Source organism: Macrobrachium rosenbergii, chromosome 28 (assembly GCF_040412425.1).
Source record: "Macrobrachium rosenbergii isolate ZJJX-2024 chromosome 28, ASM4041242v1, whole genome shotgun sequence".
NCBI classification, from domain to species: domain Eukaryota; kingdom Metazoa; phylum Arthropoda; class Malacostraca; order Decapoda; family Palaemonidae; genus Macrobrachium; species Macrobrachium rosenbergii.
The window spans coordinates 10,792,501-10,812,324 of NC_089768.1; the positions used below are offsets into that span (position 1 = coordinate 10,792,501).

Here is a 19,824-nt window from a genome sequence, read left to right on the forward strand (position 1 = left end):
GCGTGGTTTAAGTCATGCAGGTGATAGTAGAGAGGCAATGGAGTAAGCAATTTCCGCTGTGCTTAACAATAAAGTATATGAGAATCTTTTAAGTTTCCCCATTTTTCGAAAGATGTTTCACAATTAAGCCTCTTGTTGCACTGCACATAGGTCTGCCATATTTTGTTTGGCTACGTTACGGGGAAGAGATAGCTATATATTTCGAAAAAAAATGAAGACATGATAAAAACTTGTTTCTTACCCAAGACCTCAGCCTCACTTAAGATAAGTTCCGACCAGCATAATCGAGTTGTTGTCGAAAGACAGCCAAAGATGTTCCGAAGTATATATTTAATTTTTTGTTTTTGTTTTTTGCGACTGGTTGTTGGCTGATTTTTGCAGGATGGAGTTTTAGCATTGCACCTCAATAACCATTTGCTAGATATTTCCCAATCGGGCGTAAAAGAGTGGACGACTAGAGGGAAATCGGTCTTTAATCTGTTGTACAATGGTTATCAGTGATCGCCAGCGATGGGCGATCAGTTTTCTGTTGGCAAGTGATCTGCGATTGGTAACCGATCAATCAGTGACCAAATCTTTGCCCACTCATTGATTAGTCGTCTACCATTCGCTGGTAAGTTGGCGACCAGTTGCAAACCAGCTGGAGAGCGTTAGAACACCATGTGACAAAAGCACTATACTGTAAGTACTGGCTGTAGACAGATCTCCAAGGCTCCGACCACGCCATCCGCTTGCTGATCAGTAACCAAGATAGAACAGAGATCTCAAGTTCATCATTTCGATATTAGGCCAAAGGGAACCAAGTTCATCATTTCGATAACATGCCAAATGAACCCAAGTTCATCATTTCAATACCATGCCAAAGGGACCAAAGTTCATCATTTCGATACGATGCCAAAGGGACCCAAGTTCAACATTTCGATACCATGCCAAATGAACCCATGTTCATCATTTCAATACCATGCCAAAGGGACCAAAGTTCATCATTTCGATACCATGCCATATGGAACCAAGATCATTGTTTTGATACCATGCCAAAGGGACCCAAGTTCATTTTGATACCATGCCAAAAGGACCAAGTTCATCATTTCGATAACATGCCAAAGGAACCCAAGTTCATTGTTCCGATACCATGCCAAAGGGACCCAAGACCATCATTTTGATACCACACCAAAATGACCCAAGTTCATCATTTCGATACTATGCCAAAGGGACCCAAGTTCATCATTTCGATACCATGCCAAAGGAACCCAAGTTTATCATTTCAATACCATGCCAAAGGGACCGAATTTCATCATTTCGATACCATGCCAAATGGACCCAAGTTCACTGTTTCGATGCCATGCCAAAGGGACCCAAGTTCATTGTTTCGATACCATGCCAAAGGGACCCAAGTTCATCATTTCGATACCATGCCAAATGGACCCAAGTTCACTGTTTCGATGCCATGCCAAAGGGACCAAAGTTGATTGTTCCGATACCATGCCAAAGAGACCAAAGTTCATCATTTTGATACCATGCCAAAGGACCCCAAGTTCATCAATTGATACCATGCCAAAGGAACCCAAGTTCGTCATTTCAATACCATGCCAAACGGACCCAAGTTCATCATTTTGATACCATGCCAAAGGGACCAAAGTTCATCATTTCAATACCATGCTAAAGGAACCCAAGTTCATCATTTTGATACCATGCCAAAGGAACCCAAGTTCATCATTTCAATACCATACCAAAGGGACCCAAGTTCATCATTTTGATACCATGCCAAAGGAACCCAAGTTCATCATTTCGATACCATGCCAAAGGGACCCAAGTTCATCATTTCGATACCTTGCTGAAGGAACCCATGCTCATCATTTCGATACCATGCCCAAAGGAACCCAAGTTCATCATATCGATACCATGCCAAAGGGACCCAAGTTCATCATGTCAATACCATGCCAGAGGGACCCAAGTTCATAATTTTGATACCATGATAAAGGAACCCAACTTCATCATTTCGTAACTATGCCAAAGAGCCCAAGTTCATCATCTTGATACCATGCCAAGGGGACCCAAGTTCATCATTCGATATCATGCCAAAGGGACCCAAGTTCGTCATTCCATACCATGCCAAAGAGACACAAGTTCATCATTTCGATACTATGCCAAAGGGTCCTAAGTTCATCATTTCGATGCCAAGCCAAATGAACCCAAGTTTATCATTTTGTCACCATGCCAATGGAACCCAAATTCATTGTTCCGATACCATGCCAAAGGGACCCAAGTTCATCATTCGATACCATGGCAAAGGGATCCAAGTCCATCATTGCGATACCATGCCAACGAAACCAAATTTCATCATTTCGATACCATGCCAAAGGGAACCAAGTTCATCATTCAATACCATGCCAAAGGGACCAAAGTTCATCCTTTCGATACCATGCCAAAGGGAGCCAAGTTCATTATTTCGATGCCATGCCAAAGGGACCCAAGTTCATCATTTCGATACCAAGCCAAAGGGACCCAAGTTCATCATTCGATAACATGCCAGACTGACCCAAGTTCATCATTTCAATACCATGCCAAAGGGACCTAAGTTCATCATTTAATACCATACCAAAGGGACCCAAGTTCATCGTTTCTATACCATATCAAAGGCGCCTAAGTTCATCATTTCGATACCATGCCAATGGGACCCAAGTTAGTCATTTCGATACCATGCCAAAAGGACCAGTTCATCATTTCGATATCATGCCAAAGGGACCCAAGTTCATCATTTCGATACAATGCCATAGGGATTCAAGTTCATCATTTCGATACCATACCAACAGGACCCAAGTTCATCATTTGATACCATGCCAAGGGACCCAATTTCATCATTTCGATACCATGCCAATAGGACTCACGTTCATTATTTCGATACCATGCCAAAGGAACCCAAGTTCACCATTTCGATACCATGCCAAAGGGACCTAAGTTCATCCTTTCGATACTATGCCAAAGGGACCCAGATTCATCTTTTCGATACCATCCCAAAGGGACCCAAATTCATCATTCGATAACTCGCCAACGGGACCCAAGTCCATCATTTGAATACCATGCCAAAGGAACCCAAGTTCATCATTTCAATACCATGCCAGAGGGACCCAAGTTCATCATTTCGATACCATGTCAAAGGAACCCATGTTAATCATTTCAATACAATGCCAAAGGAACCCAAGTTCATAATTTTGATACCATGCCAAAGGAACCCAAGTTCATCATTTCGATACCATGCCAAAGAAACCCAAGTTCATCATTTCTATACCATGCCAAAGGAACCCAAGTTCATCATTTCTATACCATGTCAAAGAAACCCAAGTTCATCATTTCAATATCATCCCAAAGGGACCCAAGTTCATCATTTCGATACCATGCCAAAGGAACCCAAGTTCATCATTTTGATACCATGCCAAAGGAACCCATGTTCATCATTTCAATACAATGCCAAAGGAACCCAAATTCATCATTTCAATACCATGCCAAAGGAACCCAAGTTCATCATTTCTATACCATGCCAAAGGAACCCAAGTTAATCATTTTGATACCATGCCAAAGGAACCCATGTTCATCATTTCAATACAATGCCAAAGGAACCCAAGTTCATCATTTCAATACCATGCCAAAGGAACCCAAGTTCATCATTTCTATACCATGCCAAAGAAACCCAAGTTCATCATTTCTATACCATCCCAAAGGGACCCAAGTTCATCATTTTGATACCATGCCAAAGGAACCAAAGTTCATCATTTCGATACCATGATAAAGGAACCCAAGTTCATCATTTCGATACCATGCCAAAGGAACCCAAGTTCATCATTACTTTACCTTGCCAAAGGAACCCAAGTTCATCATTTCGATACCATGCCAAAGGGACCAAAGTTCATCATATTGATACCATGCCAGAGGGACCCAAGTTCATAATTTTGATACCATGACAAAAGAACCCAACTTCATCATTTCATAACTATCCCAAAGAGACCAAGTTCATCGTTTCGATACCATGCCAAGGGGACACAATTTCATAATTTCGATACTAAGCCAAAGAAACCTAAGTTCATCGTTTTGATACCATGCCAAAGGGACCCAAGTTCATTATTTCGATACCATGCCAGAGAAACCCAAAGGGACCCAAGTTCATCATTTCAATACCATGCCAAAGGGACCCAAGTTCATCATTTCGATACCATGCCAAAGGGACCCAAGTTCATTGTTTCGATACCATGTCAAAGGGACCCAAGTTCATTGTTTCGATACCATGTCAAAGGGACCCAAGTTCATTATTTCGATATCATTCCAAAGGGACCCAACTTCATCATTTCAATACCATGCAAAAGGAGCCCAACTTCATCACTTCAATACCATGCCAAAGGAACACAAGTTCATCATTTCGATACAATGTCAAAGGGACCCAAGTTCATTATTCGATACCATGGCAAAGGGACACAAGTCCATCATTTTGATACCATGCCAAAGGGACCCAAGTTCATCATTTCCATACCATGCCAAAGGGACCCAAGTTCATCATTTGATACCATGCCAAAGGAACCCATGTTCTTCATTTCGATACCATGCCAAAGGAACCCAAGTTCATCATTTTGATACCATGCCAAAGGGACCTAAGTTCATCATTTGATACCATGCCAAAGGGAACCAAGTTCATCATTTCGATACCCATGCCAAAGGGACCCAAGTCCATCATTTCGATAGCAATCCTAAGGGACCCAAGTTCGTGATTTCGATACCATGCCAAAGGGACCTAAGTTCATCATTTGATACCATGCCAACGGGACCCAAGTTCGTCATTCGATACCATGCCAAAGGGACCCAAGTTCATCATTTCGATACCATGCCAAAGGGAACCAAGTTCATTTTTTCGATACCATGTCAAAGGGACCCAAGTTCGTTATTTCGATATCATTTCAAAGGGACCAAAGTTCAACATTTCGATACCATGCCAAAGGAACCTAACTTCATCATTTCAATACCATGCCAAAGGAACCTAAGTTCATCATTTCGATACAATGCCAAAGGGATCCAAGTTCATTATTCGATACCATGGCAAAGGGACACAAGTCCATCAATTTGATACCATGCCAAAGGGATCCAAGCTCATCATTTCCATACCATGCCAAAGGGACCCAAGTTCATCATTTGATACCATGTCAAAGGAACCCATGTTCTTCATTTCGATACCATGCCAAAGGAACCCAAGTTCATCATTTTGATACCATGCCAAAGGAACCCAAGTTCATCATTTCGTTACCATGCCAAAGGGACCTAAGTTCATCATTTGATACCATGCCAAAGGGAACCAAGTTCATCATTTCGATACTATGCCAAAGGGACCCAAGTCCATCATTTCGATAGCAATCCTAAGGGACCCAAGTTCGTCATTTCGATACCATGCCAAAGGGACCCAAGTTCATCATTTGATACCATGCCAACAGGACCCAAGTTCGTCATTCGATACCATGCCAAAGGGAACCAAGTTCATCATTCGATACCATGACAAAGGGAACAAGTTCATCATTCAAAACCATGCCAAAGGGACCCAAGTCCATCATTTCGATACCATGCCAAAGGGACCCATGTTCATCATTTTGATACCATGCCAAAGAGACTCAAGTTCATCATTACGATACCATGCCAAACGGACCAAAGTTCATCATTTCGATAACCATGCCAAAGGGACCCAAGTTATTCATTTCAATACCATGCCAAAGGAACCCAAGTTCATCATTCCATACCATGCCAAAGGGACCCAAGTTCATCATTCAATACCATGCCAAAGGGACCCAAATTCATCATTCCATACCATGCCAAAGGGAACCAAGTTCATCATTCGATACCATGCCAAAGGGACCCAAGTTCATCATTCCATACCATGCCAAAGGGACCCAAGTTCATCATTCAATACCATGCCAAAGGGACCCAAGTTCATCATTCTATACCATGCCAAAGGGAACCAAGTTCATCATTCGATACCATGACAAAGGGAACCAAGTTCATAATTTTGATACCATGCCAAAGGGACCCAAGTTCATCATTTTGATACCATGCCAAAGGGACCCAAGTTCATCATTTCGATACCATGCCAAAGGAACCCAAGTTCATCATTTGATACCATGCAAAAGGGACCCAAGTTCATCATTCGATACCATGCCAAAGGGACCAAATTTAGTCATTTTGATGCCATGCCAAAGGGACACAAGTTCATCATTTCGATACCATGCCAAAGGGGCCCAAGTTCATCATTTCGATACCATGCCAATGGGACCATGTTCATTATTTCGATACCATGCCAAAGGAACCCAAGTTCATCATTTCGATACCATGCCAAGGGGACCCAAGTTCATCATTTCGCTACCATGCCAAAGGGACCCAGGTTCATCACTTTGATACCATGCCAAAGGGAACCAAGTTCATCATTCGATACCATGCCAAAGGGGCCCAAGTTCATCATTTTGATACCATGCCAATGGGACCATGTTCATTATTTTGATACCATGTCAAAGGAACCCAAGTTCATCATTTCGATACCATGCCAAGGGGACCCAAGTTCATCATTTCAATACCATACCAAAGGGACCCAGGTTCATCGCTTTGATACCATGCCAAAGGGAACCATGTTCATCATTCGATACCATGCCAAAGGGACACAAGTTCATTATTTAGATATCATACCAAAGGGACCCAAGTTCATTATTTCGATACCATGCCAAAGGGATCCAAGTTCATCGTTTGATACCATGCCAAAGGGACCCAAGTTCATAATTTCGATACCATGCCAAAGGGACCCAATTTCATCATTTTGATACCATGCCAAAGGTAGGACCTGGAAAGGCCTGGGGTAAGAAAACCAAAAAAGATAATGGCAGTGACAGCCATGCCAGCCGAATATCTGTGCTCCTGCGCCCCTGAAGGAGAGCAGCAGGCCACCCTACTGTCATCAACCACAGCCACCACCACTGGTAGAGATTTCCCCCAAGAGCTTCATATTCATTCCAACTCATTTTGATTTTCTAAAGATTGCCAAATATCGCACAAACACTGAAATCTATTCTGCAACCACCTGACAATTATCAGCAATCAGTCAAGGACCAGCTGGAGACTGGTTGGAGACTGACTATTGACCAGTCTCCAACCCATGTACAAGCATCTGTCTTTGGTGATCGCACAATTTTCATGGGACACTCAGCAACCAGTCGTATAACCAGTCACTATATAATCAGCGACTAGTCGCTCATCATCAAAGTTTCTGCATTTCTTTTTTTTTTTTTTTGCTTTGGTTGCCACTGGCTGTTCAGTACTTGTCGTTGGCCACAATTACTTTGGTCACCAGTAATCAGCAGTTGGTCATTAGCTCAGTGATACATGTTTATATATAAAGCACATCAGTTCCCAGTAAATTTTGTATCAAATATCTTAGCAGTTCCGTTAGTTTTTGTAAAGATTAAAAGTGAAATATAAACTATAGGTGTTATGAATGCGAAAGTTGGCAGGAACAAGGAAAGTGTGGATGATGAAATGGGCAAGGGAGGCCCTGGAGAGAGTGCAAACAATAATGGGGTGCAAGTTTTATTATTTTTCCGAGGTGCAATAAGTTGATGAATAAAGTAACTGTTCTCCAACAAAAGAATGTCTTTAAATAACTTGGACTTCTCCAGATGGTAGTCACAGAATGAGGAATAAAAAATTTGGAACCGACTTTTTTACGGTACCTAAAGACTCGATGCGAAATGCAAGTTAACTGCAATTTAAATTCACACTTTGCATTTAAAAAAAAACAATACATTAGAATCATGAACTTTCACGGTTAATTACGTACAAAACTGACATTTCATAATTGCGAAATATGACGAGTAATAAGAGCAAAAAATTGAGAGAGAGAGAGAGAGAGAGAGAGAGAGAGAGAGAGAGAGAGAGAGAGAGAGAGAGAGAGAGAGAGAGAGAATTCACAGGCATATTCTGCGAACAAGTAAGGCAAACGGTGCAATGAATATATATATATATATATATATATATATATATATATATATATATATATATATATATATATATATATATATATATATATATATATATATATATATATATATATGCAAGGGACAAACTATTATCATAAATAACGAGTACCACCAGAGACGAACGTAACAGAAACATGCACAGACTCATAATTCAAAACAATAAGAATTTACAGTGACCACTTGCTTTTCAGAGACAATTTACAAGGTTAGGCGTCTAACAACCTCGAATTATAAATTCTACTACGTATGCAAATTATGCGAGGCTACGGAAGTGTGAATGACGAACGAGAGAGAGAGAGAGAGAGAGAGAGAGAGAGACTTAAAACCTGTCCCTCACTGTGCCGTAAAAGCCTTCTCAAAAGTTCAACAAGGCTGCTCAGGTGTGCGTGGGGCTGATGAAGGCAAGTGATTTTTTGGCAGTCGAAAGCTTCCAAAGTGTGCTCTACTGGATGATTTTCCTGCGGGTGTCATAGAATACGTGGATCATTTTCTTTGACAGTAGCGAGGAGGATGACTTCCTGCTTCTACCACCACTGTCGTAGAGAGCATGACGAGTGTTGTTTTCCAGGACAGTGTATTGACATTTCAATTAACTTTTGAAAATGTCTGACGTATGAGTAATCCAACCCAGTTCTAAGCTACAAGCGAAATGATCCAGCAGCATTCTAGGACCTTAGTAAAAGCAGCCTCCTAATATTCCAAACTGATAAACCACTTGAAAAAGGGACCACAAAGGAAATCATCACTTTCAGAATAATTCAGCAGTAGGACTTGACTTCCTCCTGAAGATGTTATTAAAACATGCAAAAAAATGAACAATTCATCTATCTCTAGGCGAGAATCCTTAAAACATAACAGCAAAAATCTTCAAATATGCCATCATTTGCACATTACTAGAATTCAATACCGAAATCCTGTCCTGTAACACTAACAACCCACACTTTCAGAATCTGTAAAAAAAACTTATCGAAACAACTGTCTGAAACATTTAGCATATAAGAATCTCTTCCCGACTGACCAATCAGGGCCAATTCCAGGAAGATCTACAGTATCTCACCTGATCAGTTGGTCTATAATCAGACTTATAAAAATCAGGCAGCAAAATAACTTGCCAGCATCTCGACTTTGCTAATGCTTTTGATAAGACTGACTACTCAAGGCAGGCAATTAACTCAAAACAAAAACTTGATATGTAGAACCACAGGAGGCTGACTACACAATATCCTCTCTAATCGAATGGTTCAAGTATCAGTTAATGAAACACTAAGCAAACTAGCACCATCATAATGGATGTTCCACAAGGGACAGTCCTAGGTCCCATTTTCGTCATCATGATAAGTGATACTGATAGTAACCTGCAACACTCTTAATTTGCTGATGGTTTTCATGACTGCAGTTTCAGAATGCACTAGATAACATGACAATCTTTAATGGCATCAAATTTAACCACATACCTTGGCAAGAAATCCTCAAAAACCTTGGAGTCATGATCTCTGATGACGTAACTTGCTCATGTGGAGACAGTCACAGTGAACTGGAATAATAATAATAATAATAATAATAATAATAATAATAATAATAATAATAATAATAATATTTACAGCTCAGGACCACATATAGGGAATATACAAAGTAGAGACAATACAATACACACAATTTAGATACACATAAGAGGATAAAAATATTAACTGGCTATACTCAGTTGCTGAAGTAACAAATAATAGTTACAAAGTAATAGTGATATCAATAACAATATTGAAAAAGTAATAATAAGAAAAAGAAAAATGATAACTGATAAAAACAGTAGTATATAATTTATTTTCAGCTGGAGACCTTAGGCAGATAAAGAATTCAGGTATAGAATGCTAATACGAAAAGTGAAAAAGCAAGCCTCAATAATAATAATAATAATAATAATAATAATAATAATAATAATAATAATAATAATAATAATAATAATAATAATAATAGATTCCTGCACATAATACTTCATAATTGTAATAACAGATAACAAGAATAATAGTAAATGAGGCCATCGGGTGGCAGAATTTGAAGGCTTGCACATGAAGACCATCGCAGCAGGGCGATTTATTATTAGACAAGTTGTTAGTGGCATCAATGATGTTACCTGGTGTAATACGATCGGCGAAATGAAATTGAATGTTATCAGTACGGAGGCTATCTACTTCCCTTCGGGAGTCTTGATCGTTTATGAAATTCAGGTTGGCGCTTAAGTGATCGCCCCACATTCTTGCGATAGCCTTGTCGCCGACGGCTTCTCCTAGTCTCTGTGATAGCTTCTAAGTTTTAGGATTTAGGAATTGAATGTAATTCACATAGACGAGGGTAATCTCCAGATTCTAATTTTTTAAACATTGCACCTGCTCTTATTTGCCTTTTCATTTAGGTTGCAGTGCATAAGAGCAAGCTTGAACTGCGTACTCGCCTGTCTCATTAGCAATGCAGTATCCTTCCCTCGAACAACCAATTTTGCCTTCAAAGTAAAAACATTTCTCGTGAACGTGTCTAGAGATCTTTAAGTAGGTAGTGCCAGCCAGGTATGATACGAGAGCTGCCTTGACGAAATCTAAAGGTATTTCTGCCTGAGTCCAGCAGGGCGGATATTATATTCGAATAGAATTCTTTTAGGTCTCTCCTGTGGTGGTCATTTCTACGTTTTGGGTTATTGCATAATACAGTATCTGCTGTTTGAACTGTTGACCGCAACTTACTTTCTGAGGCCTTCCTAAAGGTTCTGGTTTTCTGGTGGGGTTTAAAGTCCTAGTTAACAGGGGGTTCACGGTAGGGAGGGATAGGGTACTGAATGAGACCCGTAAGGGGACGTAATCGTAGTCTGTTGCAAGATCGTAGCGAATGTTGCAGGTCACAATTGATTCGTGAAGGAGTGGGGACGTGATGCAGTGGTCCAGCATGGATACTGAAGCTATACATTCGAGGGGATCGCGACAGGAATGCCTACAACAATAGTAATATCAGCACTGTTGACGTTCGGAAGTTATAACGATATGAGCATCATAACGGTGCTACTTTTTACAGCACGCTGGTCTGGTCTGATGGACTGTCTAGTTTCGTTGTTAGACTGAGATGCCTTGTGCCAGAAGCTCTTGCTCCTAGGGACAAAAAAAGTATGCATACGGAATTCTTTACAGCACAGTCATATAAGATGTGTAGTATCCTGGGCAACTGTTGACAGAAAATTCTTGTGTCAAAGGACTCTAAGCCTACACCTCAGAAATGTTTTTCATCATTTGAACAGCTAAAAGATATTTTACATCAAAATAACACAAAAACATCATCGTGACAATAGTTACTGTTCGTAGTATTCTACTGTATCTCATTATTGGAGAGCAATCGCATGACTACATTTACTGCCAGCTAACCAAGAAGGCAAAATGATCAGTAAAGTTAAGTATACCTTAGTTTTACCAGACCACTGAGCTGATTAACAGCTCTCCTAGGGCTGGCCCGAAGGATTAGACTTATTTTACGTGGCTAAGAACCAATTGGTTACTTAGCAACGGGACCTACAGCTTATTGTGGAATCCGAGCCACATTATAGCGAGAAATGAATTTTTATCACCAGAAGTAAATTCCTCTAACTCTTCATCAGCCGGCCGGGGAATCGAACTCCGGCCCAGCGAGTTCAGTCCACAGCTCTACCGACTCACCCAACGAAGATCTACGATCAGCAAAGGTTAGTATGGCCTTCACAAGTCAAATCCGGCATTATTTGCAAGATTTTGGAGACTTTAGCAACCATTCAGACGAAATTAAGGGTCGGCATCAGGAAATTTGGGGAATAAACTGACCCTTTCCTCCGAAAATGGGTACTGAGAAACAAGCAAGAGTTTTGCATCTGTATTTTAACGATCACTGATCACCAATACAGGAGACAATGACATCCTTTCCTAAATATAACTTATTCAACAGATAATTAGAGTTAATGTCTGTTAATACAATAGCAAATCAATGATTGCAAAGGCATTACGGCTGCTAGATCATTAACAAAACAGTTGATGTGCATCGTATTAGAACAGTTACAGCAGAATAATGAGTAAGATTAACAACTTGAAACAAAGTTAATACAAGTTAAGTGTATCAGTAATCAAATGCTAAGAATGCTTGCACAAAAAGAGTATATGGTCTAAAACCCCAACAACTCAATTTTTTCAGGAAAAATTTAATATAAAAAAGTTATAATTAAAGGAGCCTAGACAAACTGCATTTACATTTACTTTACAATATTAGTATCAAAGTTTATTAAGAATTAGTTTCTTGGTAGGCCTACTCAGTCATCATATATGAGGGAGCACCGAGAAGAGCGAATCTTCTTCTACAAGTCCGTGAAAAAGAATATGACCCTAATTGAGGAAATCTAGTTGAAAATTACTTTTAATTTACTCTGGTGATAAATTTCAACGTACAATCACTTTTATGCCGTCGAAAGGTAATTCTCTCTCTATCCTACACACACAAACACACGCAGAGATGCCAGTACAAAATTACCTTTCATTTCTATATTATTTGGTCTCTGTTGCAAATGACTAACGCTCCAACTTTGTTCTCCCCTTAAAAGACATTTCTTATTTCCTTCCTACCGCGGAAACACTATTAAATTATTCCCTCATTTCCTCTCATCATTTTCCCGAGGTAAATAAGAGTGTACCTTATCTGCTCCAAAAGCAGGTGCCAACGTAATTTTTGGCGGGTCACAGTTAAATCAAAACAACTGCATATATTTGCTCTTGCTTAAAATTAACAGCTCCAGAAACCTTTTTATGTTCATACCGAATTCTGCACATAAAACCAAACAAAGTGCACAAAGTGTTGAACTCAAGAAGCTTGAGCATGTTAGATAATGATTCCGTAACCGACTATGTTATTTCCAGCATAATAATTTAAATGAAATGGCTCAGCCGTGGCGTCGGCCACTGGAAGCGGCTGGGATCCCTCTCTCTCACTCACTTGTCGACGTCGGAAAGAACCCGAATCTTTTGGAGGGTGTCGAAGCAGAGAGGGACGCCAAAGATTATACCAGTGGCCAAGAGGAGTTGGTAGGCTAGAGGGCTGCACCCTCTCCCTATATTTGCACTATTAGTTTGCTTGTTGACTTAACTAAATAAGCCTGCCATACATCCTTCGTCACCTGCTGATATTTTTAATGGTCGTGGTAGATAACCATGCGGGGATATGTATATTTCCACGTCCAATTTGTCATGCTAATAGGTTTATACTTGGCTATATTTCTCGGGTAGAAACTTTTAATGAATTAAAGGTTAGGATTTTCATCTCTCTCTCTCTCTCTCTCTCATTTGATAATGACCGATTTTGATATTTTAAACTGAACTTAAAACTCGGTGTATAAGAAACTCAAGACATTCATTTATCACTTAAAAGCAATCCTTTTTTCTTCAAATTGCTAACTATAGCCTATTTCTTTCTTTCTGTTCATTCACATAGGTATGAGGCTAGCCTATATTTATTTTATTGTTGGGCACTGGAACGATACTTACAGATTTAATAAATAAAGTTTACGATAAAAAAAAGTAATTTTGACTGAAATGGGATTAATGTGTGTTGAAAAGGTCAGTAAAATAAAATATCTGACGAACCAGTAGCATAGGCCTATCTTCATCGCTCCATGCTTCATGTTCTAGCAGTGAACAATACTGAAGGTTATTTTTCAGTTTGCGGACGTAGATATTACTATGGTATCACAATAAGGTTATTTTTATGTGCATGCAATGAAACTGCACTTAAAATAAATTTCCAATGATAAAAATTCTTGTGATTTGAACGGCTTGTGAGCATAGGCCTAAGCGTAGCGTGAGCTATGCTAATGAGATAAATCATTCCCTAATTATTGAAAGTTTATCGTTCGTTCGTGGTTGACTTGCGTAGTCTGTTTGATATAAGACTGTCTTTTGTGTTCTTGTTTTGGTATATTATCGATAAAAATCGGCATGTTTACGATTCATATAGGAAGGGGCGGAGGTTATTTGTATATAAATATACACATTTAGATGTTACTGAAGCAGCAGTTTAATATTTGTCACAATATGCCAACATATCGGAAACGTCGATTGTCAGTTAATCGATTATGTGCTATTCATGCGCACTGCCACATTCACGTCTTGGCGGACAGATGAAATGAAACCAACTACAGTATACTAGTGTTATTTCAAATGGGGTGAGTTTACACAGCCTAACTATTAAAGTATGAGAACTCGTATTGGGTCAAGATTACTGTACCCGACATGTCTGACAACAATTAATTTGAAGATTCAACTATAAATAATTATTCCTTGATCTGTATATATACACATTTTTGGATGAAGTGATTTGCTTCATCCCACCTATTCGATGTCATGTTCTTTTTCGATCAACAAATGATAAGCTGAACAGAAAAAGTGTTGGGTTTTGAAAACTTAACACTTATTTAGCGGCTAGTTTTTCTCTGCTGTAGCCTTCGCAATATGAGCTCAGGCAGATAAGCAGTGTTGCTAAGAATCTGCGCTGAGAACTTGAAGTAAAGCAAACTTTTTAAAGATTTATCAACCTTAATTAGTAACAGGCAATCACTGCTCAAGCAGCATGAACATCGCTGACTATCAGTATAAACACGAAGGACCCTGGAAATATAATAATTACGAACTCTGGGACATCAAAAGGCAACAGATAGTCAATCTTAAAGGAGGCTGCCATGTAAAAGGAAAAGTAGTACATATGAAAGGAGTATGGGAAAGAACCGAAAGTTAAACAATGGATATAGTCAGCCCCTTGGAGAGTTTATTAACACTGAATATTACTGGATTGAAAAGGCTGAAACTGTGTTAAGAAAGTGTCCTTGTTTGAATGGTTTATGGTGATAGCAAGTTCCCGAGAGCTATCTGTGCTCATTGGTTAGGTCTAGATGCCGAAGAAAGATAAAATATGAATGCACTAAGATTACCATGATGAAAGACGACTCTTGATAGTTTGTTCGATTTTAGTGAATTGACAACAAGTCTTTACCCAATACGTGATTAGCTTTTGCCAGTTCATTCTCATGTTTTTGACCCTCACACATCAAGATGAAAAAGCAATGCACAATACAAACTAAGCATGTCGAAATCTTTCACAGACTTCAGAATGATTATCGAAAGAAAATGCAGTTAAAGGTTTCACAGTTCCGGTCCAAAACAAGCCAATGAAATCTCCGTTTCATTAGACATTGGCCACGATATGGATTTCATTTCGTTTGAGGGAAATGTTAACGCAATTTCGCATTTGCAATTACCATCACTCTGTTGCAGTTAATTATAATTTTCCATCCCATTAGTTAACTGAACGTTTAAAAGCAAAGAGTAAAGTTTTAACAGAGCACAAATCTTTACAGATATGTCACCTGATCCAATTAGTATTTCAAAAAAATTACAAATTTCATTCCGTGGTAACATTGGAATATAAATGAGGGTAAAATCTGATACAAAGAAAACTTTTAGATTGTCTTGATGAGTCCATTATTTTCTTAAATATAAACTGAACACATAATATTCTTTAAAATCACTTGCATAGGGAAAAATTGCGGAGTTAACATTACTCTCAAGCACGCTCACACATTTGCCAGCAGCCCACATCAAGAGACATACAGTGTGTGTGTGTGTGTGTGTGTGTATATATATATATATATATATATATATATATATATATATATACATATATGCATGTATGTATATACATACATGCATATGTGTGTATATATATATATTATATACATTAATATATATATATATATACACATATGCATGTATGTATATGCATGTGTACTGTATAATCGTGCTGAAACCGTTTTCACTTGTAAGTACGGCTCAGAGCAAAAAAAGAAAAAAAAAAAAAAAAAAAACATTTACAGATAAAGAAGACCCTTCCAGTACAAACACTTTCACTTTACCATTTTCTTCAATTACCTTTCCCCTTTCACATGCCCTTCATTCCCTCCAAATTTCCTTACTCCTCAAAATGCTACAATCCATTATTCTTTTACGCTTTTTTAAGATCGTTTATTATATTTCTATTATTTCCACCATCTCAGCCATACTCCACCTAAAGCACTCTGTAAACTGTCCAACTCGGTTTATCTTACGTGCATTTACTCCGGACACTTACACAGACTAAGAAAAAGCTTAATATAGTACTGATAGCTTTACAATGTGAAAGATGTTAAGGAAACATAATGAAGATGGTAATCTGTTGAGATGTTAAGCATTCGGGTCGTTTCGGCCGTAAGCACGTTTACGTGCAAAATGGGCGCCGTGTTTAGTACCAGCCCCTTAGGGATGTACGTAAAACATGAAATAATAATGGTAAATACCATAAACATAACGGTAAATACCATAAACATAACGTCTTACATCGTTTTGGATGTTACGGCCTAAAGTGACTTACTGCCGAAACGACCAGGACCGGGTGCGTTAGTGTGTCCATAGTTCTAAAATATTCGTATGGGAAGGTTCATGAGAAGTCAAGGGAAGCACAGGATATGTAGGTGCAACCTTGTGGCATAAAAAAGGGGTAACGATCGAGAGTGGACCTGATCTGGCACTATTTGACGACAGCAAAAAGCAGTTGCTCAGACTGGTGAAAGACTTTGAAGGTGTTTGCAAGGGGAGAACCACAGTTTGCCGGCATAATATTTCAAAAGTTCTCCCGTTTGAAAAACAATTCCGGCAGAGTAAGATAAAGAGGGTAACAGACTACGAAGATTAGTCGAAAAAGCAAGCGATGGATTCGTCTGGGTTTAGGAGTAAAAATAACGAGAGATAGTAGAATGAGAGAAGAAGGCAACAGGACCTTTACAGATCCATATAGGCCTAATTCGTATAATCAAATATTCCATGGATTGTTCGGACGATCTGTCATATGGATACAAGAATGACTCCAGCAACACATATTTGTGAAATCTAAGAGATTTCCTCTTGAAGAAGGCGATGAACTCCACCAAAGTGATTGGCAGGATTTTGAAAAGTCAACATATTACCTGTCAGTTATTATCACTGTACTCCTTTCCCTAATTTGGACAGTATGAAATGCCAGACCAGCTCGTCAAAATCAGTTTAGCCAAGGTCTAGAGAATACAAGGTCTACCCATCCGCGACCCAAACTAAGTCCTTTTCCGCACAGCTTAGGTCGTGATGTCAGCTCTTCCGCTGGCACTGGCCGGTCATAGCCTAATTAATCCATTCTCTAGACCTTTAAGATTAGCAATCTTAGCCAGAACTTTGAAAGTGACCGTCACGCGCTCGTGTCTGTATATCGTTTGGAGTAATGGAAGGGTGTCTCTTGACATCGGATATCTGCAGTTAACTTGCTAAAAAATATTATCACTTGAATGAAGATTCTGATTTCGCTCAAGGTGGTGGTATTCAATATTTTTGTTCCATCACTGATAATCCATATATTCACCAACAAGGTCGTACATCAACAGTCAGTCTGCCTTCATTGTTATCGTTATTATTATTCATTACTGTTTATATCTCCTACGGAAGATATAAACTGTAACGAAAAATATGTGAAAGCTTTCTTAGCACTAGTGCTTTATGGCCTTATTGCCAGTTAGTTTATCGAAGCACTTAGCCCACACTATATTTGAACTATTTTCTTCTTCCATATATCGCCATCCCACATTGTTTATTTTCTTGCGACCGCTCAGATTCAATTTTATTTATCCTCGTGTCCCTCTGCATTCATGATTATTTATCAAACGTTCTATCTAATCGACTGTTTCCGGAAAAAACCTAGTACCAGTCTCACTCAAACCGTACTCTTAAGAACTTAGTTTTCAACGGTGATATAGGAATAAAATAAGATTTCTGATACATAAAAATCAGTCATAATACTAATCCTTCAATTACTAATAACAAATACGCAAGGGGCAATAACACTCTTGCCTTGACACCATTGTAAATTTTCCCCTTTCGCATATTTCTGTATCCATTTTTGTTCAAATCACGCTTCTTCCCTATATGCCTGTTTATTAACTATATGCATAGTGTCCACACATCACATTTTTCGGGAGGATCGGAGCTGGGTGGTCACGTTTCAGTTCATGGCCAGTTCATTTACAGTGCAGCATATGCTCATCCCTAATGACCTATAAATGCATGAATGCGCGAAACTGCAAGAAACAGCGGTATGCACTGAACTTACCCAGACATGAAACAGTTTACGGGATGAAGAAAGAAATGAAGAGAGGAAGAATGAAAATGAAGGGGAAATTAAAAGAATGATCTAATAAGGGAAATGAGAGACAAATTATACAAACCAGTTTGTTTATGTATATACTTTATTTACTTTTTTTCACATTTCAACCTAGAACGTTAGCACTACTTCATTCCAGTGCTTATAGCCTTAATTCGTGAAACAGGCACTTGTGCTGCAAGACAACTATAATCTATTTTTTTTTTAGCTTGAAAATGCACCTGGAAGCAGCCGGCAGCTTTACGATGATTGGTTAAATTTAATCATGTCCGAATAGCATCGCTATTTTTCATATAATTACTTGGTGATGCAAATGAAAGCTTTTCTGATATCCCAGATTTCTCCCTCAAATTACGTTACGTCCGTTCATAATGCTACTGAGATGAAAAAATGTAAAAATGTTTTCTTTAGTCCTAAAGTGAATAGCACGCTCGCCGAGGTCAATGTCTAGAAATGAGTTTCGGATACTCCTTGTTTCATGGTGAACGTTTTCATGCATTTTCCAGAAATTTCAAATCGAACTGAGAAAATCACACAAAATACTCGAAGAAACATGCCGTCACGGGTATAACCGTCTCTGTCATAACCTTGATACTGCTTTCCTCAACTGCAGCACTTAAAAATGCATTTGCCAAGTAATTCTCAGCATAAAATCAATTATACACAAACACTAATATATATAGGCTATAGTCATGTGTTCCGTCGATGTGGCAGAGCACAGTAACCTAGGCCTAGCCCATTACCCAATCTGAAACCTTTGTTCCATCAACGTCGATTAAAGAAAATTTCGTTGCTATAGATTACGCGATAATTCTGTGTAATGCTAAAACTATTTTTTAACTAACTTTAATTTTTATATTTCAGCACAATCCGACACCGTATAGGCCTACAGTTTGTGTTATACCCTAGCCTACTTATTCCCTCTTGTTGTGACGATATATGGGCATTTAGAGTCCTAGCTCCCATTTACAGTCTTCTCTACATTTTGTCTTGATTTAACAGAAACCCATATGAGATGAAAGGTAAGTTTTCTCAGTAGCTATAATAGTAACCAGTCTGTAAACCCTATTGTTTTAGTGTCTGCACCTACCAAAAGAGCCGCAGCAACTAACAAATTCCAAATATAACCACAAAGGGCCGACGAAAGTAACGTAACACTACTATCAAGAACTTAATGTGTTTTGCAAGACCCCAAAATCAGGAAACTACGGCTAGGAGTTAAAGGGGAGGTCATTCTCCCGCCATATTGTATCACTCACCTTTGTTTGGAAGAGGTGAAGACTTGGCTTATCCAACATCAGCGGCCTCAACATCACTCGTGGTATACCGGAATAAACACAACGAAGGACGAGAAAACACAATACCACAGGTACGCCACTTACCACACCTCACTTTGAAGGTAGACTGAACTTCCTAACTTCCGAAGTTTCGTGTGGCTTGTGTTCTTCATCCAGCACTTAGTACCACTCAGCTGATTGGCTAAGACTGTAATAAACCTCTTGTTTTCTCTTTG

General features: G+C 39.0%; 1 long non-coding RNA gene across 1 annotated transcript in view; it reads right to left on the reverse strand.

Annotated features, from left to right (window-relative positions):
• LOC136854029 (uncharacterized) overlaps positions 1-19,778 on the reverse strand; it is a 51,115-nt gene extending 31,337 nt beyond the window's left edge. Inside the window, exons 1-2 of the long non-coding RNA XR_010857602.1 lie at positions 19,571-19,778; positions 9,506-9,585 (exon numbers count right to left, since the gene is read on the reverse strand). This is a non-coding gene — a long non-coding RNA (uncharacterized lncRNA). The remainder of the gene's footprint in view (positions 1-9,505; positions 9,586-19,570) is intronic.
• Between the last annotated feature and the right edge of the window lie 46 nt (positions 19,779-19,824).